The sequence below is a fragment of the Schistocerca americana genome, chromosome 5 (assembly GCF_021461395.2).
Source record: "Schistocerca americana isolate TAMUIC-IGC-003095 chromosome 5, iqSchAmer2.1, whole genome shotgun sequence".
NCBI classification, from domain to species: domain Eukaryota; kingdom Metazoa; phylum Arthropoda; class Insecta; order Orthoptera; family Acrididae; genus Schistocerca; species Schistocerca americana.
In genome coordinates, this window is record NC_060123.1 from 579,278,645 (window position 1) to 579,306,594 (window position 27,950).

The 27,950-nt window shown below is 44.6% G+C and overlaps 1 protein-coding gene and 1 pseudogene across 1 annotated transcript in view; both read left to right on the forward strand.

The window, feature by feature from the left end:
• Positions 1-27,950, forward strand: part of LOC124616551 (lachesin-like) — a 354,912-nt gene that overhangs the window by 155,887 nt on the left and 171,075 nt on the right. The gene's annotated exons all lie outside the window — the stretch shown is intronic.
• On the forward strand, positions 375-492 carry LOC124616947 (annotated as a pseudogene).

Sequence of the window (27,950 nt, forward strand, 5' to 3'; positions counted from 1 at the left end):
TTCGTTGGTACCACCTGGGTTGGATTATCAGCACAGGATGATAAGTAAGTGCGACACGTCAAGTTAACATCGTACCCTGTTACACAATGCGCCCTTCGTATCTGTTATTCCTACTAGGAGTAATTCAAGAGCAAATTTCGGAGTGAAAAAGTTTTTTAAATCTATTTAACATCTGCACTGATGAGCCAAAACATTATGACCAACTGGTTAATAGCTTCTTTGTTCGTCTTTAGAACGAAATATATTACTGATTCTGCGTATCAGGAATTTGTTGATATGTTTGTGGAAGTATGTGGCGTTAGACGTCTACGCATGGGTCATGTAATTCGCGTAAATAACGAGCCGCTGATTTGAGTACGTGGAGATGGCGACCTTCCAACGGCCTTGCCGCAGTGGTAACACCGGTTCCCATCAGATCACCGAAGTTAAGCGCTGTCGGGCTGGGTTCGCACTTGGATGGGTGACCATCCGGTCAGCCGAGCGCTGTTGGCAAGCGAGGTGCACTCAGCTCTTGTGAGGCAAGCTGAGGGGCTATTTGATTGAGAAGTAGCGTCTCCGGTCTTCTAAACTGACATACGGCCGTGAGAGCCGTGCTGCCCACATGCCCCTCCATGTCAGCATCCAGTGACGTCGGTGGCTGAGGATGACACGGCGGCCGGTCGGTACCTTTAGGCCTTCATAGTCTGTTAGGGAGGACAGTTTGACGGCGCCCGATAGCTACACTGATGGGTTGTATAGTTCAATCGACCCAGTGTAGCAGAAATTAGATTCACTCGAAGAGCCGACACGTTTCCATTGATCGACGGTCGAACCTTGACAGTCCCGTGCCCACTGCAGTCATAAGTGACGATGTCGTTGAGTCAACTGTGAACACGTAGGTCTGCTGCGGAGCTCCATGTTCAACAACGTGCGATGAACGGTGTGATCCGGAACATTTAAGCGTGCACCAGCATTGTGCTCTTTTGGCAAGGATGGGACAGATCAGCATCTATCCTACTTTACAGAGTACACAAGACTGCGAACCCCACGTTCTGTGAAGATTCCTGGAAGTCCAATAATTTAGCGCCTTGTCGTAGTTCCACTGTCCTACCCGTTTCCATAGATGCTCACGACATAGCATGTGAACATTCGACCAGCTTCGCCGTTTCCGAAACACTCGTTCACAGGCTCTGCGTAATAACAATCTGCCCTCTGTCAAAGTCACTTATCTCAATGGATTTGCCCTTTTCAGCACATATCTTCGCCATGGTGATCCTCGTCCGTTTTCGTTCCGCTTACGTACTTTTGTTACCGCGTCACGTGCCCGCACCGCCAACAGACGCCATCCAACGTCGCGATAGGCAGTGGTCGGTAGTGTTTTGGCTTCCCAGTGTATATTACTAAGCAACTTAAACGTTACCTAGTTACAGTTTTAAGTTGCATATCTAACGGTTTCCACAGACACCAAAAATCTGATTTTCAAAATGGTTCAAATGGCTCTGAGCACTAAGGAACTTAACTTCTAAGGTCATCAGTACCCTAGAATTTAAAACTACTTCAACCTAACTAACCTAAGGACATCATCCACATCCATTCCCCGACGCATGGTCGCACGGTTCCAGACTGTAGCGCATAGAAGCGCTCGGCCAATCCGGCCGGCTCTGATTTTCAGTGCGGCCTATTTCACATAATTACGGACCGAACCTAAAATTTTAAAATGCTGTCATAGTCTACTCGTTAATAGATATAATATTATGTTAAAGGTTTAACAAGAACTCAAGTACTAAAGTTAGAAACTGTTTATATGTTATGAGGCAAAACAACTCATGGCTCGCAAATTAACCAAACTACATTGATCCGGTATTTTTGAATGAGAGCACTTAGTTCCAACAGACTTGATACACCATTTCAAACATTTTAGAGACCTTTCATCGGTGACAACCCCACAAAGTAATGAAATGAGAAACGTTTATCGCTCACTAGATTCCCGCTGTTCGTACAGTAAAACAGCAGCATCAGGCATGACGTTTTAATTTATTAGTTGTTTACCACTGCCTCTCTTTGTAACTCATTTGGCAGACAGTATCCACACGTAGCACTGACTTTACCTGCGAAATTATGTAAAATTATGTTGCTGTTCAACGTACAGTTCACTAGACAAGACGTTATAAACGAACATTGAAATACGTGAAAATATATGCTACGATCAAGCCTAAAACAAACAGTTTGACACTATGCATTATGCAGGTCTTAAATAAATGTGCAGATGTGCTATCACTCTTTTGCTTTACCCGTTTTGGTGTTTACTTTTCCATTAGTATCTGGCTGAATAATCCGGAACTAATAAAACCAAGATAATTACGGCTTTGCGTCTGTAACGACATAGGTTTTACATGCCCAACGTCAAATATTTGACACACACTCGTACGTAAACAGTTGTTTGATGCTTTTCCTACATGGGAGCTCGACTCTTTTAACTATCGGGCGTAGTGTTGGGGTTATTGGTTGGACGTATAGATGGATTTAAAGTGCATTCTATAAAAAGAGTCGTGAAGCATGACACCTGAATGATGACTCATACCGTCATCTGCAATTCATACGATCCGCTTAATCTCAGTGATTTTTTGAAATGTAGTCATGACAGATGCTGTATGAATATTCACGAAAAAAACTTTATTTTTAGCTTTGGATGAAACGTTCTGTGAGTACTTTCCTAATGTCTGCCAATGGCAGTGACGTACTAAAACCAGTAACGGAAATATTTTATTTAAATAACAAAGGATCATGATTAATTTTCGGTTTTAATGAAGAATCAGTTCTCATATGACAAGGATATAGTGACATAATAAATGACTCATTTCCACAGAAACATCGTACTTCATTAACTTTTCAGTTAAATTTTCAGCAGTTACCAGCTATTCTTATTTGAAACTAACTTTGGTGGGAATACAAAATCACATTAATTTACCCCGTTGATTTACCTTTCGCGGGCAAGTGCACTACCAACTGAGCTACCCAACCACGACTCACGACCCGTCCTCACAGCTTTACTTCTGCCAGTACCTCGTCTCCGACCTGTCTCGGTCCGACACACAGTTTTAATCTGCCAGGAAGTTTCATATCAGCGCACACTCCGCTGCAGAGTGAAAATCTCTTTCTGGAAACATCCCCCAGGCTGTGGCTAAGCCATGTCTCCGCAATATCCTTTCTTTCAGGAGTGCTAGTTCTGCAAGATTCGCAGGAGAGCTTCTGTAAAGTTTGGAAGGTAGGAGACGAGGTACAGGCAGAAGTAAAGCTGTGAGGACGGGGCCTGAGTCGTGCTTGGGTAGCTCAGTTAGTAGAGCACTTGCCGGCGAAAGGCAAAGGTCCCGAGTTCGAGTCTCGGTCGGGCCACAGTTTTAATCTGCCAGGAAGTTTCATATCAGCGCACACTCCGCTGCAGAGTGAAAATCTCATTCTGGATAGTTATGGGTATTCATTTTGGGTATTGATAACCGCTTCAGCTGCATTTAGTCCTATATTACTGGATCAATATCTGTTTCGTGGCACTAAAAGTCACATCTTCAGGTGAACACTAGAGCGGAAAAGCTCGGAATCGTTTTATCCAATATTCGTTGTTCGTTAAAACAAAACACCGCTAAAAGACAGTGTGTCATAGATTAAAAACTGCCAGATTCCAATATAGTGGATCGTCCAAAACAGATCGCACCCTAGTTCCCGAATCATAGTGATCGCTGATGGCTTTTAATGCCACGAAATCGGTTGCGATCCGGTAATAAAGGACTAAATACAGCTGAATCGGTTATCACTACCCAAGAAGAATAATTTAGGCCTTACCTTACTTTCAGCTCGTGCAACATCAACGGTGGGTCGCTCCTTTGTTATTGACAGGCTGCTTCCAGCATAGCACTCACAGAGGTCGTGAGCCTCCAGGCGAGGCAATTTTTACGTACGGATGAAAATGTCACCTTTGCGCTTCACGTAGCATGAGTATTTTCGCGGTGAGTGACGTGTGTCACGTACATACCCTTTCTGCTCTCGGGCATCGAACGACTCGGAGAGCACTCGAATGTCACGGGTTGATTGTGCTGGGGTCATGAGGTGAACTCTCATCTCTAAACTCAATTAAACTCTGGAGGCCCCATCTCTGGTGCAGTGTGGATGATATTTCGTGACGTATTTCACCATGCAATACGCACATTGCATAATATAAAATGCAGCCATGGAAGGCGATAATAATAAAGAGGACAAAAATATCTATTGTTCTACCTTCAACAGAAATTCCAGAGAACAGAAAAAAAGTTTCCAGAAAATCCAGTTTATCGACATGACTCTCAGATACATACAAACCGTAATTTCTCCTAACGACAGATTACGAGGACGACGTATCGTATTAGGCTGTGTTACAAAAGAAAGAATACGTGTTGAGTAGAGAAATATACTGACCAGGTAGGCAATATGCTGTTGAACATAGTCCTGTTGCAGTGTAACTCCAGGAATTTTTTGGACAGCAGACACTGACTGAGATTTCACGAACTGCTCGATTGAGCTGACCAACTTGAAACACCAAAGCCCCTGAGATCCACTATTTTATTGTCAAGATTTTATCTCTTGGAAATACCGTTGACCTCTCAAGACGTATATGCAGTTTAAATTTAAGCACAGCCCACTTGAAAAGACTTCCATCAGGTCACGACCTATACTGATGGATTCATTGCAAAAATGTTTCGATTGGCGTCATTAGTATTTTTATGTGTTCCTGTTAGATTCGTTAACATCTGTGCCCATAGAGGGTGCTTCAAAACCTTTTGGTCAAAATTGTACAGATGGTTAATAATTCTGAGAAACCCCGCCCCTGTAGCTCAGCACGGATTCGACTCAAAGTATTGCCAGGAATTTTTCTCCAACGATCATCACGATTTTCATGCCCATCGCGGCGCCTCGAGCTGTGACTGCGTGAACTGGACGGGTTGTTAGATCGGCCCCATTCGCGTCTTTGGCGGCAGTAGTCGAAGCGATCGATAAGCTAGTTATTGTACCCAACAGACTAGCACCTGGTGGCTAAAACTGGAACTAATTATTTTCCTGCGTAAATCGGTTACGCATTAACGCAGTAGAATGTCTATCAAGTTCCGTTGTCATATGATAATTACAGCCCACGCTCGGCCTTTGTGAGTAGCTGCACTCTAATTATAACCTCCCGGTACGTACTGCAATGCGAATCTGGCGCTTGGCACAGAGCTGCACCGAAGTTTGTCACTCGTGGCATCACAGTTCACTGTTGATTTAAACCAGTACCTTTCGATACGCCGCGCAGATTACTGAAGTCCTCCAAATTGCTATCGTAATTCATATACGTGCGGAACTAATCTGTAAAGAAGGTTGAAAAATGTATTTCAACAGTTGACGTTTTTTTAAATTTCTGTCTTTGATTGAAAGATAGCAACTTTTACATACAAATTCTAAAATTTTAAAGCTCTCACTCCGAATATTTATAATAGTTTAGGCACTTCCGCGTTTATTTACATAATACTTACATTTAATCTACAATGAATGCCCAAGCCCGCATCACCATAGTTGATTCGAAAAAAAAAATCAAAAATACACACATCCTGAACGGAAAACTTTCCACAACACTTTTCTTTCTCCAATACATTAATTCTCTGCACAGAGAATTTTTTTTGGAAATTTGTGATGAGTTCCTATGTGACCAATCTGTTGAGGTCATCCGTCCCTAGGCTTACACACGACTTAACTTAACGTAAACTAACTTACGCTAAGGACGACACACATACCCATGCACGAGGGAGGACTCGAACCTCCGACGGGTAGAACCGCGCGGACCGTGGCAAGGCGCCGAAGACCTACTCCGCGCCGCTGCGCACGGAGATACTGCATCTTCCAAAAGTAAGACAAATCCTAAAATGAAAGTCCCTGACATTTAGAAGCAGGGAAGAGTCCATCTGGTTTCAGTTCTCATTGAATAAACTGCTGTTTCTAGTAAAATTAATTGAAATACGTAGTGAGATGTGTATCGACTAAGCGTACTTGCTAAACAAGTACATGGCAAGTGAAAACATTATGTAGTACTCATAAAGGCAAGAAATTAGACATTAACACACATTCTTTTACTACGTAGACAAATGTGGTTCAGTTCATGTGACAGAAATGAAACGGTAATCCTAACTATATTCAACTGTAGCTAAATACTAAACAAGGATATGTACGTTGTTATTAAGCTTACACATTACGTGTGGTATGGTTTCAGATTTGGTAGGTTACAATCGTTTAATTCTTTCTGATCCGGGATCAATTAATAAGTCGCTAAAATAACAACAAAATATATATTTGTGTGTTGGCCCCTAAATTAAAATTTTTCATTTTCTTGATTATGGCTGGTCAATCAGTCCCAAAAACATTGTAGAAAGCGTCGCAATACGTTTGATGTGGATGAAGTCCAGTTTACATTCGTATCCAAGGATGATTCCAGATTCACTTGTCGAATACTGTAATATGCGCTGCTAACACATGCTACATTTGATCCTGTTGTGTGGCGTGAAGGTAAGCTGATTCTCGTGCTTGGGCTAATTCTGATGCTAAGTTTCTCGCCATTCCCATATCTACTTCAGTTTTTTCCGAATCCTTACTCTGTATTTATCAGACTGTTCATTCCATTCAACAGATCAGAAGTTCTACTTCGTTTGTAGTGAGGATAGTTATGCCATGAGCAAATCTTATCATCCTCTTCGATGTATAGATTGTACAATAAGGGTGAAGGACTGCGTCCCTGTCTAAAAACCCTTTTTAACTAAAGCTCTTCTTTCTTGGGCTTCCAGTCTAAATCTTCCCTCTTTGTTCTTAGACATATTGTATACTACCCGTCTTCCCTTATAGCTTACATCTATTTTTCTCAATATTTAAAACCTCTTGTACCATTTTAAAATGTCGAACCATTTTTCTGGGTCGACGAGTGCTATGAGTGTGTCTTGGTTTATCTTCAACGTGGCTTCCATTATCAAGCAGAAGGCGAGCACTGTCTCTCAGGTTCCTTTACCTCTCCTAAATCCAAACTGATCGTCATTTAAAAGCGCCTCAATTTTTTCCATTCTTCTGTATATTGTTCTCTTCAGCAGTTTGAATGCGTAAGCCTTAAAACTGATTTTGTGGTAGTTTTCGCACATGTGCCCTTGCTATCTTCGGAACTGTACGGATGATATTTTTCCGAACTTGTAAGTCTCATAGATTCTGCGCACCGATATGAATAGTCGTTTTTTTTTTTTGCCAGTTCCCCCAGTGATTTTAGAAATACCTACCGGGTTATTTGATCTCAAGCCTTACAGAGCTAAAAACTTGTTAAGACTTTCGTGGCCTCTTGTTGACAAATTGGCTGTTGGCTTCTGTCTCGGGGTCGTCGGCCGACATTTGTTTGCTAATTTTTCGGACGTTTCACCAGCAAGAGTGGCTGGCATTGCCAATGCCAAAGCTGCTGGTGGTGGACTGGAGTCGAACTCGCGGCCGCAGATTATACAGGGTGAAAATTATTTAAACCGACAAACACTGGGAGGTTGTAGGGAACATCAAAACAAATATTTTTCCCTAGTGTCATTTTTTCCTATGAGGATTATTTAAACCGGTGGAGGCCATATTACGCTCTTCAGTTGTTGGAGGCCGTATTACGCTCTTCAGTTGTAGGCGACTGCTGTCCACCAGTGTAGTAGTGCTTTGTCTCTGTTTACTAATGGAGCGATACACCTGGGGTGAGTACACTGATATGGTTGGTGCGTACTACGCAGCGCACCACAACGGACGAGCTGCACAGCGGATTTATCAACAAAAATATCCCAATCGCCGTATCCCGCATCATACGACCTTTGCTGTTGTGTACCAACGTCTGCGTGAGATCGAGTCATTTAGCAGATTACCTGGACAAGGACGCCGTCGCACGGTAAGAAAGCTGCAATTTGAGGAAGCTGTCTTGCAGCATGTGGAGCGGGATCCTTCAACAGCACTCGTGCAATTGCACGTAACATGGAGACAAATCAGACGAATGTAAGAACAGCCCCGAGAGCAATTGTTACGTCCATTTCACTTTGTTCATAACCTGGAACAAGTTGATTATCCACCCAGAGCACAATTTTCGCAGTGGTACCTGGAACTGTGTGAAATGCAACCTACATTTCCATCCTCTGTGTTGTTTACCAATGAAGCAATGTTCGGGCGTGATGGAGTCTTCAACATGCAGAATTCGCATGTTTGGAGTGAGGATAACCCATACGCCACAGTTACTAGCGCTCATCAAGTGCGGTTCTTCGTTAATGTGTGGGTCGGAGTTGCTGGGGACTTTTAATTGGACCGTATCTGCTACCTAGGCCATTAAATGGCAGGCATTATTACAATTTTCTCGCCAGAGCATTGCCAGAATTGCGGGAAGACGTGCCGCTCCCTACAAGACAACGCATGTGGTTCCGACATGACGGGGCGCCGGCACATTTCAGTCGTCGTGTCCGTCGATTCCTGGACCAACGGTTCCCAGAAACGTGGTTTGGCAGAGGTGGTCCTGTACCATGGCCTGCTCGATCCCCAGATATGTCCCCTCTGGACTTTTTTGCGTGGGGAGAGATGCGGAACAGTGTTTACGCAACTCCTGTTGCATCAGAAGAGGATCTGGTTGCCCGGATAGTAGCAGCAGCAGGAACTATTCAGTATACTCCTGGGGTTTTTGCCCGTGTCAGACAGAACATGATCCGACGGCGTAACCTTTGTTTACGTGTCAATGGAGGCCTTTTTGAAAATATACTGTAATTGAAATTGGGTTTTGTTTATGTGTTGTCTCTTGGTCATAAAAATGGAAAAGTGTTTGTTGGTTTAACTAATTTGCGCCAGAGAAATCTTCCTCTACCGGTTAAAATACTCCTCGTAGGAAAAAATGACATTAGGGAAAAATATTGGTTTTGATGTCCCCTACAACCTCCCAGAGTTTGTCGGTTTAAATACTTTTCATCCTGTACGTACCGGGCGCGCTATCGTTCAAGGGCTTTACAGTGATCATTACCGCTGCGGTTCTCCCCTTACTACCCACGGCGGTCGTTCTCTGCAGGTGGGGAATCCAGGATCAGTTCATCTTGAGGCTATTTCTTACTTGTCTAAGCCATCGTCATGTTTTTAGTATTTCTATAGCTTCCGCGAACAAGCGGGTATAATAGCCCTTCAATACAGCAAAAACTTTCATGCCGGTAAATTTTACTACATAATCAGTCCCGTAATGAGCGTGTTCTGCCACGACCGATTTCTCTACCTGTCCCAACCTGCAATCCCGCTTATGTCCGATCATGCTGATGCTGAGTACACCCAATATACAGAATACTATGTACGAGTAGAAAAGTCTATGTCGGAATGACTGGACGATCAATCATCGTTGGTTTGCTGTCGAATCTGATGAGAACAACCCTATCATTGAAATATTCACAGGAGCTCACTCTCTGTCGTACCTTCACATTCATAGCTGTGACTGTGTGAACTAGACGGGTTGTTAGATCGGCCCCATTCGCGTCTTTGGCGGCAGTAGTTGAAGCGATCGATAAGCTAGTTATTGTACCCAACAGACTAGCACCTGGTGGCTAGCTTTTCTGCACTGTTGTAAATTCTGATGCTCCCACCCTTAGCATGTTATCGCGTCGTTGATTATTTAATCTTTTCCTCGTGTAAACCTCCCTCTTGGCAGGCCCCTCACGGCTGTCCGAAAGGGAGTATAAACCAGAATCGTTTGCCAATGGAGAACTCATTACGACGCTTTTCAGTTACGAGACACATGTCATACAAATTATGTGTCTTTAACGCAGTAGTTTCCATTCCATTCAGCACTCTGTTGCCATTGATCATTGCTGCACACCAAGGGCAAGAGAGCGCCTGGAACCTCTGGCAGTTCCTCCACCATCTTTGAAAGAGTCGTTGGTAGATAGAAGGTGACTACTAATGCCGGAAGTCGTCGGCCGCCATTGGATTAGAAGTGCGAGGTGCTACACCAAAACCACGGTTGCCCCGGCAACTGACAGTGTAACTGGACACTGAGTAGTTCCTTCCTTTCGTTATATTGATTACACCAAGCAGAAACTCTGTCCAAATTTTTCTGCATCTCCTTAAGATCGACCGACGGCGACTGTTTCCTATAAACAAGAACGTAATCTGTAGACCATGATATAGTGCTGATGATCATAGACCAAATTTAAACGAACACAAAATCTTCCACGCGGACGATCTTTTACAGAAGCTCGAAATTTAGCGCGGACATCAATGCGAGATGCTTATAATAGATTCCACAACGAAACTTCGTCTCGAAACCTGGCAGAAAAACCAAAGATATTGTGGTCGTATGTGAAGTATGCTATTGGCAAGACACAGTCGATGCCTTCGCTGCACAATAGCAATGGACATACTATCTATGACATTACTGCTAACGCGGAATTGTTAAAGACAGCCTTCTGACACTCCTTCGCCAAAGAAGACGAAGCAGACATTCCAGAATTCGAATGAAGTACGGCTGCCACCTTGAGTAACTTACAAGTAGGTATCCTCGGAAAAGTGAAGCAACTTAAATCACTTAACGAAAGCAAGCAAGTATTCAGTTCAGATTGTATAACAGTTAGGTTCCTTTCAGAGTCTGCTGATGTAATAGCTTCATATTTAACATGCATATAAAACCGCTCGCTAAACGAAAGATCCGTACTCAAATACTGGTAAGTTGCACAGATCAGAGATAATCAAGAAAGGTAGTGGGAGTAATTTGCTAAATTACAGGCCCATATTATTAATGCCGATAAGCAGAATGATTTTGGAACATGTATACCGAACGGTTTATTGACACACAATCAACACGGATTACGCATACACAAAAAAAGATTCCGTTTTTCTAGATTTCCAGAAGGCTTTTGACACTGTATTACAGAAGCGGCTTTTAGTGAAATCGCGTGTTTATGGAATATCATCTCTATTACGTGACTGGATTCGTAATTTCCTGTCAGAGAGGTCACAGTTCGTAGTAAGTGACAGAAAGTCATCGAGTAAAATGAACGTGATTTCTGGCATTCCACAAGGTAGTGTTACACGCTCTCTGCTGTTCCTTATCTGTATAAACGATTTAGGAGACAATCTGAACAGCTGTCAAAGGTTGTTTGCAGATGATGCTGTCGTTTATTGTCTAGTAAAGTCATCAGAAGATCAAAACAAATTGCCAAACGATTTAGAAAAGACATCTGTAAGGATCGAAAATTGTCAATTAACCCTAAATGACGAAAAGTGTGAGGTCATCCACATGAGTGCTAAAAGGAATACGTTAAACTTCGGTTACACGATTAATAAGTAAAATCTAAAGCCCGTAAATTAGAATAAATACGTAAGAATTACAATCACGAACGTCCTGCTGCTGTGGCCGAGCGGTTCTAGGCGCTTCAGTCCGGAACCGCGCTGCTGCTACGGTCGCAGGTTCGAATCCTGCCTCGCGCATGGATGTGTGTAATGACCTTAGGTTAGTTAGGTTTATGTAGTTCTACGTCTATGGGACTGCTGACCTCAGATGTTAAGTCCCATAGTACTTAGAGCCATTTTTTGAAATCGGCTGACGGAGTGAGCTGCGTGCAATTTCCTCCTGTTCCCATTTGTTTACTAAGAACTCCAGTAAGTGTTCGAGTTTCGTTACCCCGTGTTCTGGCACTGTGCGCTAGTACGGGAGAGTAAAATTCAGTTTTGCCTTAAGTTTTGCCGAGCGAGGTGGCGCAGTGGTTAGCACACTGGACTGTCATTCGAGAGGACGACGGTTCAAATCTGCATCTGGCCATCCTGATTTAGGTTTCCCATGATTTCCGTAAATCGCTTGAGGCAATTTCCGGAATGGTTCCTTTTAATGGGCACGGCTGACTTTTTCCCCATCCTTCCCCAATCCTCGCTGTCTGATCCCCTCCCCCGTATCAACCAATCTCTACCCTTTTCATAATATCATGTTTTTGGAAATGGTATACCTTGTTACGCTCTTGAACAAGTCTGCAGGAGAGCAAGTGGATTACAGGATAGTGTAGCATTTTAGACACACGAACTTCTGTTTGTATCCTCGTAAAGAACGGGGTTTTCAAGATAGGCACTCATGCTGGTTAATGCCCCCTGGAAGCTAAAAAACGTTTGATTCATACATTTCTTTTAATTTAAATTTTGGTCAGAACGTTTTTTAGAATGGTCAACATAAATTATACACCTTGTATAAAGCAGCAACTGCAAACCACAAGTACTCGTCGCTCTGATCAAGGTTGCCTGCAATAGTTGCCAAACAGTACTTTTATCACATGTGTTGCGGTCAACGCAGCTCGACCTGACCTTTCGTACAGTTTTCGATGCAGTTCCAAAGACTTTGAACGAGTTACAAAAGACTCTGCGAGTCACTCCACACAGTTACTAACCTCAATGCTCCTTAGGGCAAGTAGTCTCAGTTTAAGGTCATTGCTGCAAGAAACTCCCTCTGGGAAGACAAGGTTGATAAAATCAGACTTTTTGTTTCCAGGACCTCGAAAGATGGATTCAGATCCAAAGAACCTTAAACTTCCAACAAAAATTTGATCTTAATTAAAGTTTACGGAAAACTTCTCGGAGTTGGACTTCTTGCTCTCTGTAGTTCCGGAAGGCTTCCTGAGGCCACTGGTTGACGAAATGGAGACCATCGCTCAGATACGTTTTAGGAAGTAACACATCTCTATTCTCTATGGTCCACTGTCAGCATCACTGTAACCTCCTTATAACTGATTAGCATAATTTTTTGAATGATATCTAGAAGCCTCCAGCTGCCATTTTCTTTATTTCAAGTATGATTGTACAACTTCGACCTTAGGCCATTTTCAAGTATTTTATGGATCATTTTTTGGTAACAGATTATGTCATATACGTCGTTGCGACTATAACGTCATGTTATGGTCATAAATTAGTTCTAAGTGTTCACCTCGACCTAATTTATGAACACAACATGATATCATAGGAGCTGCGATTAGCTCGAGTTGAACACCTAGAACTAATTTATGAGCATAACATGATGTCATAGGAGCAATGACGTATATGACATAATATGTTACCAAAAAATCATCCATAAAACACTTGAAAATGACCTAAGGCCGAAACTGTACAATCGTAGAGGAAATAAAGAAAATAACAGCTGAAGGCTTCAAGAAATCATTGAAAAATTCATCACAGCTGCGGACCCTATCGTGTCGAAAATTATATGATCAGCATAAATTAGATGTATGGTATCTGGAGCACCTCTACCACATTAACAAATCAGTTAATAGGAAATGTTGTTTCCCACATGTCACACTATGTTATACGATTTCCTAGGAGAGGTCTTTCGCAGTCGATACTACTTTGAGAACGCGGAGTGGGGCTTACGTAGAAGAGTCAGTGATGGCTGTTAGCTTCTTTAAGCCGCAGGTCTTCTGACGGATTTGAAGCAACGCGCCACGACTTGCTCTCGTCAGGCAACCTCTATTTCAGAGAAAACTCTGACATTCAACCTCCTCAATTATTCCCGCGTAAATCTGTGTCTTACACTTTAGTTCTGTACCTCAGTCAGTAAAAATAGAAACCTTATAGGACCGCTTTGTTCTCTGTCCGTCTGTTCGATTTTCAAAAACCCTTTTTTTTCACGAATGGGAAGACGTATCAATTTGAAACTTATGTCACATACTGCGGTTTATGTTCCCTTGGCGGTGTAAAACATTGAGGCTTCTAAATCAACACAGTCAAAGATACGGCAACTTTCGAACTCATTCATCAAAACCTATAGGCTACTTCCCGTTGACGTATAATCGTGAAGTTTGGCAAGACGCAAGTAAAAGTAGGTAGTAAAAATAAAGAAAAAAATCCTGGAATTGTTAATATATAATCATACCACACAGAAAATATTTCTTATGTCGTTGTTTCTACGACATCGAACTTGAAATTGAAACAGTCAGTAGTTGTGCATTCAGGCTGGCTGAATTCCAATGGTAAAAGTCAAACACCAGGTAAAGAATGATCTTATTGGATATATGACGCGTTTCGGAACACACAGGAGCCATTACTGCTCTTAGATACAGTATTTCAAGTTGTATGCCAAACATTCACGAACTGTTTGACATACGACTTGAAACGCCGTATCTACGTGCAGTAAACGCTTCTGGATATCTGATGATGGATAAATTCCGAAACACGTTATACGGGCAATAAAGTCATTCCTTGCCTGATCTTTGACTTTTACCATTGCGGCCCAATCAGCCTGAATGGACAAATACTGGTTATTATAATAATTGTTGCCTCACTCTTGCATGTCTTTATGTCACATTCATATTAACGAAAATAAAGCAATCTCGAAACTCATGGAATCCCTGGGTCTGATATCTTGCTAGTATCAATGTCGATAACAGGCAAAAACGGTCTAGATTCAAGATTTCCGGAATGGGTGAACTGTCTATATATGTAATTAAGTTTGTACGGGAACCTCAGTCCTACTCGCCCCTGACGAATTTTTGTTATGAAGGACGCAGTTTTTTCTCAGCAGCTGTAATTTACAGCCGCACGATGTGGAGAACGTATACATTTGTAATTTGGCCAAGTTTCTTTGTCGCACTGCGTGCTGCCTCCTTCGCAAAGGTGTTGGCAACTTCATTTCCTCTTATGCCACAGAGCCCTTTCAATCCAAGCACAAACGTTTTTCCACCACGAAAAAGGATACTTTCTCATCAAAAGTATACGGACACCTATTGGTAAGCATTAATATGCAGGGTGTCCACCCTTAGACTTTATGACGGCTTGAGCTGTGCTGGGGACCTATTCAGCACAGTGGCAGCTTGTCTGTAGACGAACGGAGTCCCATTTTCCCTGAAGGACAGAGTCCAGACAATTTTGGACGCTGGGGTCTGGAGTGAAGTCGTCATTCTCGTTCTGTCCTATCCAACAGGTGCTCCATTGGATTCAGGTGGGACTCAGTGCAGGGTAGTTAATTTCAGGAATGCTACTGTCCACAAACCATTGCCTCACTGATGATGTTTTATAACAGGATGCATTGACATGCTGATACAAACAGTCTTCGCCTTCACGCAGTTCAGATACTGTAAAGTGTTGAAAAGAGTGTTCATATCCGGCCGGATTTACCGTTTTCTTAACAGCAGTAAGTGGACCACAGCGCAGCCTCGAAAAACACCTCTATGCAGTCACACCGCCCACGCCGTACTTTGTTGCTGGCACGACAGATGATGGCGTATCCCAGGCATTCGCGAAACCAAAACCATTCCGTCTTATTGTTAGAGAGTAGAGGGTGATTCACCACTCCAGATCACTCGTTCTAGTCAACCACTTTCCGACGGTGTTCACAGCACCTCAGTCAGCGCTTATTACCTAGAACGGAAGGGCGTGGCTTATGGGCAGCTGCCTGACCATACTACCCCATTCTCTTTGACTCCGTATGAACAATCATTGGGCTAGCTGGTTTGCTGGTAACACTTCTCACTTCGCTGATTTCTTGTGATTTTCTGCGACCACCCCTGGCAACGCTCGATGGTCACTGTCCTTCAGTCTGCCTGCTCTTGGTCGAGCTGTGGGAGTTGCAGTTGTTCCTTCGCCTTTGGATCTCACAATCATATCAGGAACATCGGACTTTGTTGTCTTTAGAAATGCATCTGACAGATTTGGTGTTGAGGTGATACTGAATGACTAGGCCACGTTGGAAGTGACTGAGCCGGCCGCTATGGCCGAGCGATTCTGGGCGCTTTAGTCCTGAACCCCGCTGCTGCTACGGTCGGAGGTTCTAATCCTGCCTCGGGCTTGGATGTGTGTGATATCCCTAGGTTAGTTAGGTTTAAGTAGTTCTAAGTTCTAGGTGACTGATGACCTCAGATGTTAAGTCCCATAGTGCTCAGAGCCATTTGAATCATTTTGAAGTCAATGAGATCATCTGACCGACTCATTCTGCTGTTACTACTTCTTTATTGACAGTAGTCGCTTACTATTTTTGTAGTGGCGGGTCCGCTTCTCGATACATCTAGTTCAGCGTTACATCAGCGTGTCCGGACAATTTTGGTCAGCCAGTGTGCGTGTAAAATCTGATAGTAGTTTTAGTCGCATTGTGCTGTACAGGATGGGCGTGTGGGCGGGCGGTGGGCGTTATCGAATGAATAGGGTAATTTTTAGATAAAGGCCATTTATTGGCGAAAGCATGTTGAAAGGGGTTACACAGGCCTAGAGAGGTGAGGGTGAGCCAGAGCGTACAGTTTAGCGAGACATTGTTCGCGAAGCTAACGAAAGTGGTTGTCTGCCAAAATTAAGTCCACAGTGCCGCAGCACCGGGAGAAGCTGGAGATGTTCAATGCTACAGGGCGCGCATCCGACTCGCGGGTGAGCAAGGATACAAGAGAGTGGCAGCGGCGACGGGCGGCCGGTTATATTCGACGTACCAAGCGGCTTCCTACGCCCTCACTGGTCAGGACCGAGCAAACCGTGCGGGCGGTATGGAATTTTCCAGAGTGTTGCCTGCTAAGCGACGCCTGGGGTGGCGTTACCTCGTAAGCACATGAGAGAGGCTCGTGATCAAGGTGCCCTTCCTCGATGCTGACTTCCTGTTACTAGACCGTGGGACGAAAGAATTTACAGGCCGGCCCTGGTTTGGCCGCAATGGAAAAATGAAGTTACCGTTTGGAGGCTCATATAATAAAGTAAAATCCGTTATTGTCTGGCTCATCCATTACAGTGCACTGCCTAGTTCCCAAACGCGTCAGGAACTTCTGTTTCTCTTCCGCCGCAGTGGCTCTTCGACCCGACTTAATACACTACTGGCCATTAAAATTGCTACACCAAGAAGAAATGCAGCTGATAAACGGGTATCCCTTGGACAAATATATTATACTAGAACTGACATGTGATTAATTTTCACGCAATTTGGTTGCATAGATCCTGAGAAATCAGTACCCAGAACAATCACCTCTAGCCGTAGTACGCCCTTGATACGCCTGGGCATTGAGTCAAACAGAGCTTGGATGGCGTGTAGAGGTACAGCTCTCCATGCAGCTTCAACACGATACCACAGTTCATTAAGAGTAGTGACGCGTATTGTGACGTGCCCCAGTTGCTCGGACACCATTGACCAGACGTTTTCGATTGGTGAGAGATCTGGAGAATGCGCTGGCCAGGGCAGCAGTCGAACATTTTCTGTATCCAGAAATGCCCTTACAGGACCTGCAACATGCGGTCGTGCATTATCCTACTGATATGTAGGGTTTCGCAGGGATCGAATGAAGGGTAGAGCCACGGGTCGTAACACATCTGAAATGTAACGTCCACTGTTCCAAGCGCCGTCAATGCGAACAAGAGGTGACCGAGACGTGTAACCAATGGCACCTCATATGATCACGCCGGCTGATACGCCGGTATGGCGATGACACCATCGCAGGCGCTCCTGTGATGCAGCGTCAAGGGTAACCGCAGCCATGGTCTCCTAGTTGATAGTCAATGCTGCTGCAAACGTCGTCGAACTGTTCGTGCAGATGCTTGTTGTCAACGTCCCCATCTGCTGGCTCAGGGATCTGGACGTGGCTGCACGATCCGTTACAGCCATGCGGATTAGATGGCTGTCATCTCGACTGCTAGTGATACGAGGCCGTTGGGATCCATCACGGCGTTCCGTATTACCCTCCTGAACCCACCGATTCCATATGCTGCTAACAGTCATTGGATCTCGACCAACGCGAGCAGCAATGTCGCGATACGATAACTCGCAATCGCGAGAGGCTACAATGCGACCTCTATCAAAGTCGTAAACGTGAAGGTACGCATTTCTCCTCCTTGACCGAGGCATCGCAACAACGTTTCACCAGGCAACGCCGGTCAACTGCTGTTTGTATATGACAAATCGGTTGGAAACTTTCCTCGTGTCAGGACGTTGTAGGTGTCGCCACCGGCGCCAACCTTTTGTGAATGCTCTGAAACGCTAATCATTTGCATATCACAGCATCTTCTTCCTGTTGGTTAAATTTCGCGTCTGTAGCACGTCATTTTGGTATTGTAGCAATTTTAATGGCCAGTAGTGTAGGTCTTTTCACCTCGAAAAAGTATAATCTGCCACTTGTTCTAGTGTTATAGACGGTGTGTTGACTACATGGTTTCTTTGGAAGCAAGTTGTGTTGAACTTTTTGACACTGGTGCAGCGTGTATGCTAGAGTGGTGGGAGGTGCGTGCGTGTATCGTGTGCCGCCGGCAGTTACTCTCGCTCCCCCGCCGACGGCGATACCCTCTCCGCGCGCTCTTGTGATGAACGCGGCTGCGCCTCCGCCTTCCCGCACTTAACAATATGGGCGTGGGCCGCGCGCCGAACAAATGATGGCGTCAGCGCGCCGCCCGGCCCGACGCCACTCCCTGCATCTCCAAGGCACACACGGCGTGCGGGGGCGGCGGGGGCGGACTGGCGTGGTCGGCGCCGTTAAGTAAGCAGCCCGATGTGACCTCTTCCACTCCTGGCTGTCGCAGCAATCGAGGGCTGAAGGTGAGGTTGCAGCAGCAGCTGTACTTGCACCCCGCCCTGTGTCTGCTGTACGGGTGTAATGACTGCGTTTGTTTCACATAGTGTTAAATCACAGTCAGAATCGCCAATTGCTAAAAAGAAGTTCACTTACCTATTCTACCAAGCCGTACCAGTAATGAGAACATTTTTGTAGTAAACAGCAAACCTAATTTTTTTCTGTTGATTACATACAGAATCTGAAGAAAAGTTTCTAGACGTCTGTATATGGTCATTAATCTCAGGTGTGTTTAACTTTTCTCCTTTAAGACTGCTTGAATTCCTTTGAGGACACTTTCAGTAGGATTTCCGATTTAGATAAACGTCGGATTGTAGCTTATCGCGCTTGCGGTTTATCGTATCGTGACATTGCTGCTCGCGTTGGTCGAGATCCAATGACTGTTAGCAGAATATGGAATCGGTGGGTTCAGGAGGGTAATACGGAACGCCGTGCTGGATCCCAACTGTGGTGTCACCGCCAGACACCACGCTTGCTAGGTGGTAGTTTTAAATCGGCCGCGGTCCATTAGTACTTGTCGGACCCGCGTGTCGCCACTGTGTGATCGCAGACCGAGCGCCACCACAAGGCAGGTCTCGAGATACGGGATAGCACTCGCCCCAGTTGTACGGACGACTTTGCTAGCGACTACACTGACGAAGCCTCGCTCCTTTGCCGAGCAGATAGTTAGAATAGCCTTCAGCTAAGTCCATGGCTACGACCTAGCAAGGCGCCATTAGCCTTACATAGCAATTGATACTTATCGTATAAAGCATGTCTCATCAAGAACGATGTATACAACAAGGATGGATTAAAGTTAAGTATTCCAAAAGCTACGTACTTTTCTTTATAGCATTCATTACGTATCCTGTTTCAGACCTCACGCCATCCTTCGTGTGTTTATAGCGTGCATTGCGGTCCCCTCAAGTCACACTGTGTCGGCACTTCTGTCGACACATCACCAACGGCCTCTTATGTGCATGGCTTTAACGGATCGTGTAGCCACGTCTCGATCCCTGACTCAACAGATGGGGATGTTTGCACGTCAACAACCGTCTGCACGTATAGTTCGCCGACGCTTGCAGCAGCATGGACTATCAGCTCGGAGACCATGGCTGCGGTTACCCTTGACGCTGCATCACAGACAGGGCGCCTGTGATGGTGTACTCAACGACGAACCTGCGTGCACGCACAAATGGCAAAACGTCATTTTTTCGGAGGAATCCAGGTTTACAGCATCATGATGGTCGCATCCGTGTTTGGCGACATCGCGGTGAACGCACATTGGAAGCATGTATTCGTCATCGCCATACTGGCGTATCACCCGGCGTGATGGTATGGGGTGCCATTGTTTACATGTCTCAGTCACCTCTTGTTCGCAGTGACGGCACTTTGAACAGTGGACGTTACATTTCAGATGTGTTACTACCCGTGGCTCTACCCTTCATTCGATCCCTGCGGAGACTTACATTTCAGCAGGATAATGCACGACTGCATGTTGCAGGCGCTGTACGGGCATTTCTGGATACAGAAAATGTTCGACTGCTGCCCTGGCCAGCACATTCTCCAGATCTCTCACCAATCGAAAACGTCTGGTCAATGGTGGCCGAGCAACAGGCTCGTCACAATACGCCAGTCACTATTCTTGATGAACTGTGGTACAGTGTTGAAGCTGCATGGGCAGCTGTACCTGTACACGCCATCCAAGCTCTGTTTCACTCAATGCCCAGGCATATCAAGGCCGTTATTACGGACTGAGGTGGTTGTTCTGGGTACTGATTTCTCAGGATGTATGCACCCAAATTGCGTGAAAATGTAATCACATGTCAGTTCTAGTATAATATATTTGTGCAATGAATACCCGTTTATCATTTGCATTTCTTCTTGGTGTAGCAATTTTAATGGCCAGTAGTGTATTTCGATATCTACCATTTTGTCACCTGTGCGACAATCTCGAGAAGTAACTACAGTGCAGTCCTCGTCTGTGAAACTGCTTTGGAAAAAGACATTTATTGTTTAGTAGATGTCGCAACTGGCAGACCCGCCAGTACGAAAGGAGGCAGGGCGTACTGTAATGTGACTAGAGTCACAACAGAACGGGTCGGCCAGGACACCTCTGTAGCTTTGAACGTGAACTAGTCACTGGATGTCACCTGAGTAACAGTCACGTCAGGAACATTCCAGCCTTCCTAAAGCTCCCCAAGTCGACTGTTGGCGAAGTGGCTGTCAAGTTGAAACACGAAGGGAGAACCATAAGCTGAACGGTAGGGAAGTTGTGAAATAAATCGCATGAAACCAGAGGGTGGAATCATTCACGAGTTCCAGAGTGCTACCAGCAGTAGCGAGTTAAAAAGAATGTAGGTTCAATGGAGTAGCCAGTCTCCATAAACCACGCATTCTGTAGTCAATGCTAAGCGACGCTGTGTTAAGAGCTACGCCACGAGACCGTTTCCAGTCGAAAACGAGTGTTTTGGAGTGGTGAACCGCTATACCCTCTACATTCCGATGGAATGGTTTGAGCTTCTCGGATGATTGTAGAACGTTAATACCTACCCTCATGCGTAGTACGAACATTGAAATACGGTGGAGGAGGTGTTAGAGTAAGGTTGTGTTTCCTGTGGTTCCTTGCGTGGTCCATCTACTGCGCATTAAAAAAAAAATAAATAAACCTAATGTGGAAACGTAAGAACACATTTTACAGCATCGTGTACTGCGTACAGGGGAGGTGAACGGAGACACGGTGATTGTAACGACATGTCAATGGACAGTGCCATATAGGCAATGGTTTGTGGACAAAATTATCCTGAAATTGACTGGCCACCCTGAAGTCCCTTTGGTATGAGTTAGAACGTCTACTTCCAGATCCGAGGGTCCTTGTTTCGGCTGTTGAGGAAGAATGAGCTGCCATTAGTCCACAGTGTTATGATTCTCGTCGTCATTTCTTTTTTCTTTAAAGTCAGTACCGCTGTTTGACTGTTTTTTATTTGCAGTGTTACATTTACACGATCATTATTTCGGCTTCAAAGTGCCATTATCAAAGTCTTTTAAGTGTAATACAGTGCCTAAGATGGCATACTGTAGTATTTAAAATACACTGTCTTTCAGTCAAGATGGTATACTCAGTGATAAAACAAAGCAGTAGGTTTTACCAGAAATATTGACCCTTAGAAAATGTGTGTAATAGCGTATTTTAAAGACGACAGTATGGCATCTTAGGCACTATATAACACATAAAAAACTTGATAATGGCACTTTGAAGCCGAAATCATGACCGTGTAAATGTAACACTGCAAATAAAAAACAGTCTAATGGCGGTACTGACTTCAACGATATATAATTATGACTGTGGCCTCAAATTATGAAACAAAATTGTTATGACGACAGGTGGCCCATGCTAAATAGAAACATATATTGCAGGTTTGGCAGTGAAGTCGGTAAGGAGCTGGCTGCATAGTCTGTATCTGTAACAGCTGATATAATTAGTAGTCGATGGTAAAAAATAATATATATTGTACTTAACTTGTGTTACAGGCTTCTACATATGCTGCATACATGTACACTACTGGGCATTAAAATTGCTACACCAAGAAGAAATGCAGATGATAAACGGGTATTCATTGCACAAATATATTATACTAGAACTGACATGTGATTACATTTTCAAGCAATTTGGGTGCATACATACTGAGAAATAAGTACCCAGAACAACCACCTCTGTCCGTAATAACGGCCTTGATACGCCTGGGCATTGAGTGAAACAGAGCTTGGATGGCATGTACAGGTACAGCTGCCCATGCAGCTTCAACACGATACCACAGTTCATCAAGAGTAGTGACTAGTGTATTGTGACGAGCCAGTTGCTCGGCCACCATTGACCAGACGTTTTCGATTGGTGAGAGATCTGGAGAATGTGCTGGCCAGGGCAGCAGTCGAACATTTTCTGTATCCAGAAATGCCCGTACAGCGCCTGCAACATGCAGTCGTGCATTATCCTGCTGAAATGTAAGTTTCCGCAGGGATCGAATGAAGGGTAGAGCCACGGGTAGTAACACATCTGAAATGTAACGTCCACTGTTCAAAGTGCTGTCACTGCGAACAAGAGATGACTGAGACATGTAAACAATGGCACCCCATACCATCACGCCGGGTGATACGCCGTATGGCGATGACGAATACACGCTTCCAATGTGCGTTCACCGCGATGTCGCCAAACACGGATGCGACCATCATGATGCTGTAAACAGAACCTGGATTCATCCAAAAATATGACTTTTTGCCATTCGTGCGTGCACCCAGGTTCAAATCGCTCTGAGCACTATGCGACTTAACTTCTGAGGTCATCAGTCGCCTAGAACTTAGAACTAATGAAACCTAACTAACCTAAGGACATCACACACATCCATGCCCGAGGTAGGATTCGAACCTGCGACCGTAGCGGTCGCTCGGTTCCAGACTGTAGCGCCTAGAACCGCACGGCCACTCCGGCCGGCCACCCAGGTTCGTCGTTGAGTACACCATCGCAGGCACTCCTGTCTGTGATGCAGCGTCAAGGATAACCGCAGCCATGATCTCTGCAAACGTCGTCGAACTGTTCGTGCAGATGGTTGTTGTCTTGCAAACGTCCTCATCTGTTGACTCAGGTGACGAGTCGTGGCTGCACGAACCGTTACAGCCATGCGGATAAGATGCCTGTCATCTCGACTGCTAGTGATACGAGGCCGTTGGGATCCAGCACGGCGTTCCGTATTACCCTCCTGAACCCACCGATTCCATATTCTGCTAACAGTCATTTCATCTCGACCAACACTAGCAGCAATGACGCGATACGATAAACCGCAATCGCGATAGCCTACAATCCGACCTTTATAAAATTCGGAAACGTGATGGTGCGCATTTCTCCTCCTTACACGAGGCATCACAACAACGTTTCACCAGGTAATGCCGGTCAACTGCTGTTTGTATATGAGAAATCGGTTGGAAACTTTGCTCATGTCAGCACATTGTAGGTGTCTCCACCGGCGCCAACCTTGTGTGAATGCTCTGAAAAGCTAATCATTTGCGTATCATAGCATCTTCTTCCTGTCGGTTAAATTTCGCGTCTGTAGCACGTCATCTTCGTGGTGTAGCAATATTAATGGCCAGTAGTGTAGATGACAGAGGGATAGAAAAACAAATAAAATCGCTCAAAAGAGGAAAGGCCGTTGGACCTGATGGGATACCAGTTCGATTTTACACAGAGTACGCGAAGGAACTTGCGCCCCTTCTTCCAGTGGTGTACCGTAGGTCTTTAGAAGAGCGTAGCGTTCCAAAAGACTGGAAAAGGGCACAAGTCATCCCCGTTTTCAAGAAGGGACGTCAAACAGATGTTCAGAACTATAGACCTATATCTATAACGCCGATCAGTTGTAGAATTTTGGAACTCGTATTATGTTCCAGTATAATGACTTTTCTGGAGACTAGACAACCAGGAATCAGCATGTGTTTCGAAAAAGGCGATCGTGTGAAATCCAGGGCGCGCTATTCGTCCACGAGACTTAGAGGGCCATAGACACGGGTTCCAAGGTAGATGCCGTGTTTCTTGACTTCCGCAAGGCGTTTGATACAGTTCCTCACAGTCGTTTAATGAACGAAGTAAGAGCAAATGGACTATCAGACCACTTGTATGATAGGATTGAAAAGTTCACAGATAACAGAACGCAGCATGTCATTCTCAATGGAGAGAAGTTTTTCAAAGTAAGACTGATTTCAGGTGTGCCGCAGGGGATAGTCGTAGGATTGTTGCTGTTCACAATATATACAAATGACCTTGTGGATAACATCGGAAGTTCACTGAGGCTGTCTGCGCATGATGCTGTAGTATATCGAGAGGTTGTAACAATGGAAAATTGTACTGAAATGGAGGAGGATCTGCAACGAATTAACGCATGCTACTGGGAAGGGAACTAAATCTTAATGTAGAAAAGTGTAATGTGCTGCGAATGCACTGAAAGAGAGATCGTTTATCATTTAGCTACAATATAGCAGATCAGCAACTGGAAGCCCTTAATTCCATAAGTTATCTGGGAGTAGGCATTAGGAGTGATTTAAAACGGAATGACCATATAAAATTAATCGTCGGTAAAGCAGATGCCAAACTGAGATTCATTGGAAGAATCCTAAGGAAATGTAGTCCGAAAACATAGTAAGTAGATTACAGTACGCTTGTTCGCCCAGTGCTTGAATACTGCTCACCTATGTGGGATCCGTAACATATAAGGTTGATAGAAGAGAAAGAACAGATCCAACGGAGAGCAGCGCGCTTCGTTACGGGATCATTTAGTAATCGCGAAAGCGTTACGGAGACGATAGATAGACTCCAGTCGAAGAGAGACGCTGAGTAGCTCGGTACGGGCTTTTGTTGAAGTTTCGAGAACATTCCTTCACCGAGGAGTCAAGCAGTATATTGCTCCTTCCTACGTATATCTCGTGAAGAGACCATGAGGATAAAATCAGAGAGATTAGAGCCCACACAGAGGCATACCGACAATCTTTCTTTCCACGAACAATACGAGACTGGAATAGAAGGGAGAACCGATAGAGGTACTCAAGGTACCCTCCGCCACACACCGTCAGATGGCTTGCGGAATATGGATGTAGATGTAGATCTAGTAGTGAAGTCCGCATTGCATAGATGTATCACATAGTGTGTATCTTGTTCCATTGAACTGGTAAATGCTCGTCTAATATTCCACAGTCAGAATGCGTCTATCACTTTTCTTTCTCACATCTTCTTTTGAAATTTAGACTTTCCAGGGATACGAAATTTCTAGCGGAGCCGGTGGATGTCAGTAACTTGCTGCCACGATATTTCGACACACTTATCTGACCACCTGTACGTATTTGCTGATAACAGTATCCTGCGCTTCCCTATTTATAACCACGTCGCCGCTTATGTGATATATCCAGTTGTCGCTCCTATTGCAGCGCTCTCCGTAGTGGAAATCCGCCTCATCGATGTCAAATCGATCGCTCTCGCAATGTAAAATTGCAGAACGGCGCCGACTAAGTATAGATTCAAGTTTTTCTATGACAGGTTTCCGTGTGGAATCGAACCGGAAACCGCCATTCCTATTGATGAGAACCTCTGACGATTCTACTTCCACTAATTAATTCACAATGGAGGTCCAAAAGGTTCATATATGGGCCACAATTTGTGTTTCGCTGCTGCATTGTATGTCGTCGAATGGCTGGCAGAAATACAACTCCGACAGCAGATTTATCGGTTTGTAGTAGGCCATTGTGCCGTTGGCGAACAATGCGTTTCTGAACATGTGGCGCTTCTTTACTCTGTGTATGATTGCCGCAAACTCACATGCATTGCGCAATCGAAAGTCTCATTGACCGATCCCAGAAGTACCGAGATTTTTATGTGACACGTCTTACGTTTTCGAAGCACTCTGCCTGTTGTCGCGGAAGGGTTTCTAATGTACACTGAGGTGGAAAAAGTCACAGCGTACCTCGTAATATCGTGTCGAACTGTTTTTTCCCGGCTTGGTAAAGACTCAACAAGCCGTTGAAAGTCCACTGCAGAAATACTGAGCCATACTGCCTCCAAAGCCGTTCATAATCGCGAAAGTGATGCCGTTGCAGCATTTTGTGCACGAACTCAAATTCAAATGGCTCTAAGCACTATGGAACTTAACATACGAGGTCATCAGTATCCTAGACTTAGAACTACTCAAACCTAACTAACCTAAGGACATTACACACATCCACGCCCGAGGCAGGATTCGAACCTGTGAACGTAGCAGCCGCGGTGCACGGACTGATCTCTTGATTATGTCCTATAAGTATTCAACGGGATTCACGTACAGCAACCTGGCTGGCGAAATCATTCGCTCGAACTATCCAATAGCGAAGAGCTGTGGCTCGGTGACATGACGCATTGTCAGCCATAAAAACCCAATCGTTGTTGGGACATGAAGTCCGTGTATGGCTGCAAATGGTCTCCAAGTAGCCGAACATCACCATTTCCAGCCAGTGACCCAGTCCATTCCACGTAATCACAGTCCACACCATTGTGGAGCCACCGGCAGCTTGTTGAGATCTTGGGCCCACAGTTTCGTGTGATCTACGCCACACTCAAACCCTACCATCAGGTCTTACCAACTGAAATCTGGACTCATCCGACCCCAGTCGTCTTGGGTCCAACTGTACGTCTCACATTGGTTTTTGCTGTTATTTCACGCAGTGCTACTTGTCTGTTACCACGGACAACTCTAGACAAACGCCGCTGCTTTTGGTCGTTCATTGAAGACCGTCGGCCACTGCATTGTCCGTGGTGAGAGGTAGCGTCAGAAATTTCTTATTCTTGACACTGTGAATCTCGGAATGCGGAACTGCCTGACGATTTCCGTAATGGAATATCCGATGCGTCTAGCTCCAACTATCTTTCCGCGTTGAAAGTCTGTTATTTCTGTCATGCGGCCATAATCACAACTAAAGCTTTTTATATGAATCACCTGAGTGGAAATGAAAGTTCCACCAGTGCACTGTCCCTTTATACGTTGTGTATGCGACACCTTCGCCAGCTATAGATGTATCCTCAGTGAATGGCAGGTATGCTGTCGTCCTTAAGATTTCCTTTGCTTCATTGTTCTACCATTTATATCGAGGAGCAAGTTAGTGAGATCTGGCAGTTCACTCGTAACTTTATACTACATCTGTTATTCTTATTCGGTTACGGCGTCTGCGGGATTGCCGGTAGCCTATTCGGGGATAACATATCGAACTCCTGCCGGAACCTCTTCGTCCATTCTCCTCTTCCCTACCAATCTTCTTCCGAAATTTTTAGTATCATCTTGCCTTGTCTGCTGCACTGGCAACTCTGTATCGATTTCCCGTACCTTTTTCTGTCGTTGATCTCTGGCATATAGGGTGGCGTTTCCCTGCTTCTGCAGTTTTCATTTCCTTCCACACGCTTTGCCATTTCACGATCAGTCGTCGTATGTGTTCAACAACCTATCATTTGCTCAATACAACGGGTAAATAGCCGAAGTTGTAAATTTCACTTTTATTTATATCATAACTTGTTTCGTGTCGGGACCCATTTTGAAATCATCCTACAAGACATACAACCAAAATTATAATCATGTAAAATAGAGCTATTGCCAAATTATTAAGCGCACATCAAAAACACGGAACGTATCTTTTGATTATATACATATCAGACAGTCAAAATGGCATTCCCCAAAATATAAGAACTACGAAAGTGCGAATGAGCATCTACAGAGCATAAAGGTAACTTGCAGTCAACTACTCCCTGTGCCATAAGGAAACTTCGTGATGGGGCGACCTATCAGGATGTAGGAAAAATCTTTTGTTTTTATTTCAATTTTCTCCAGTCATCAAAAGTACAACAATTAATACAATAAAAGTACA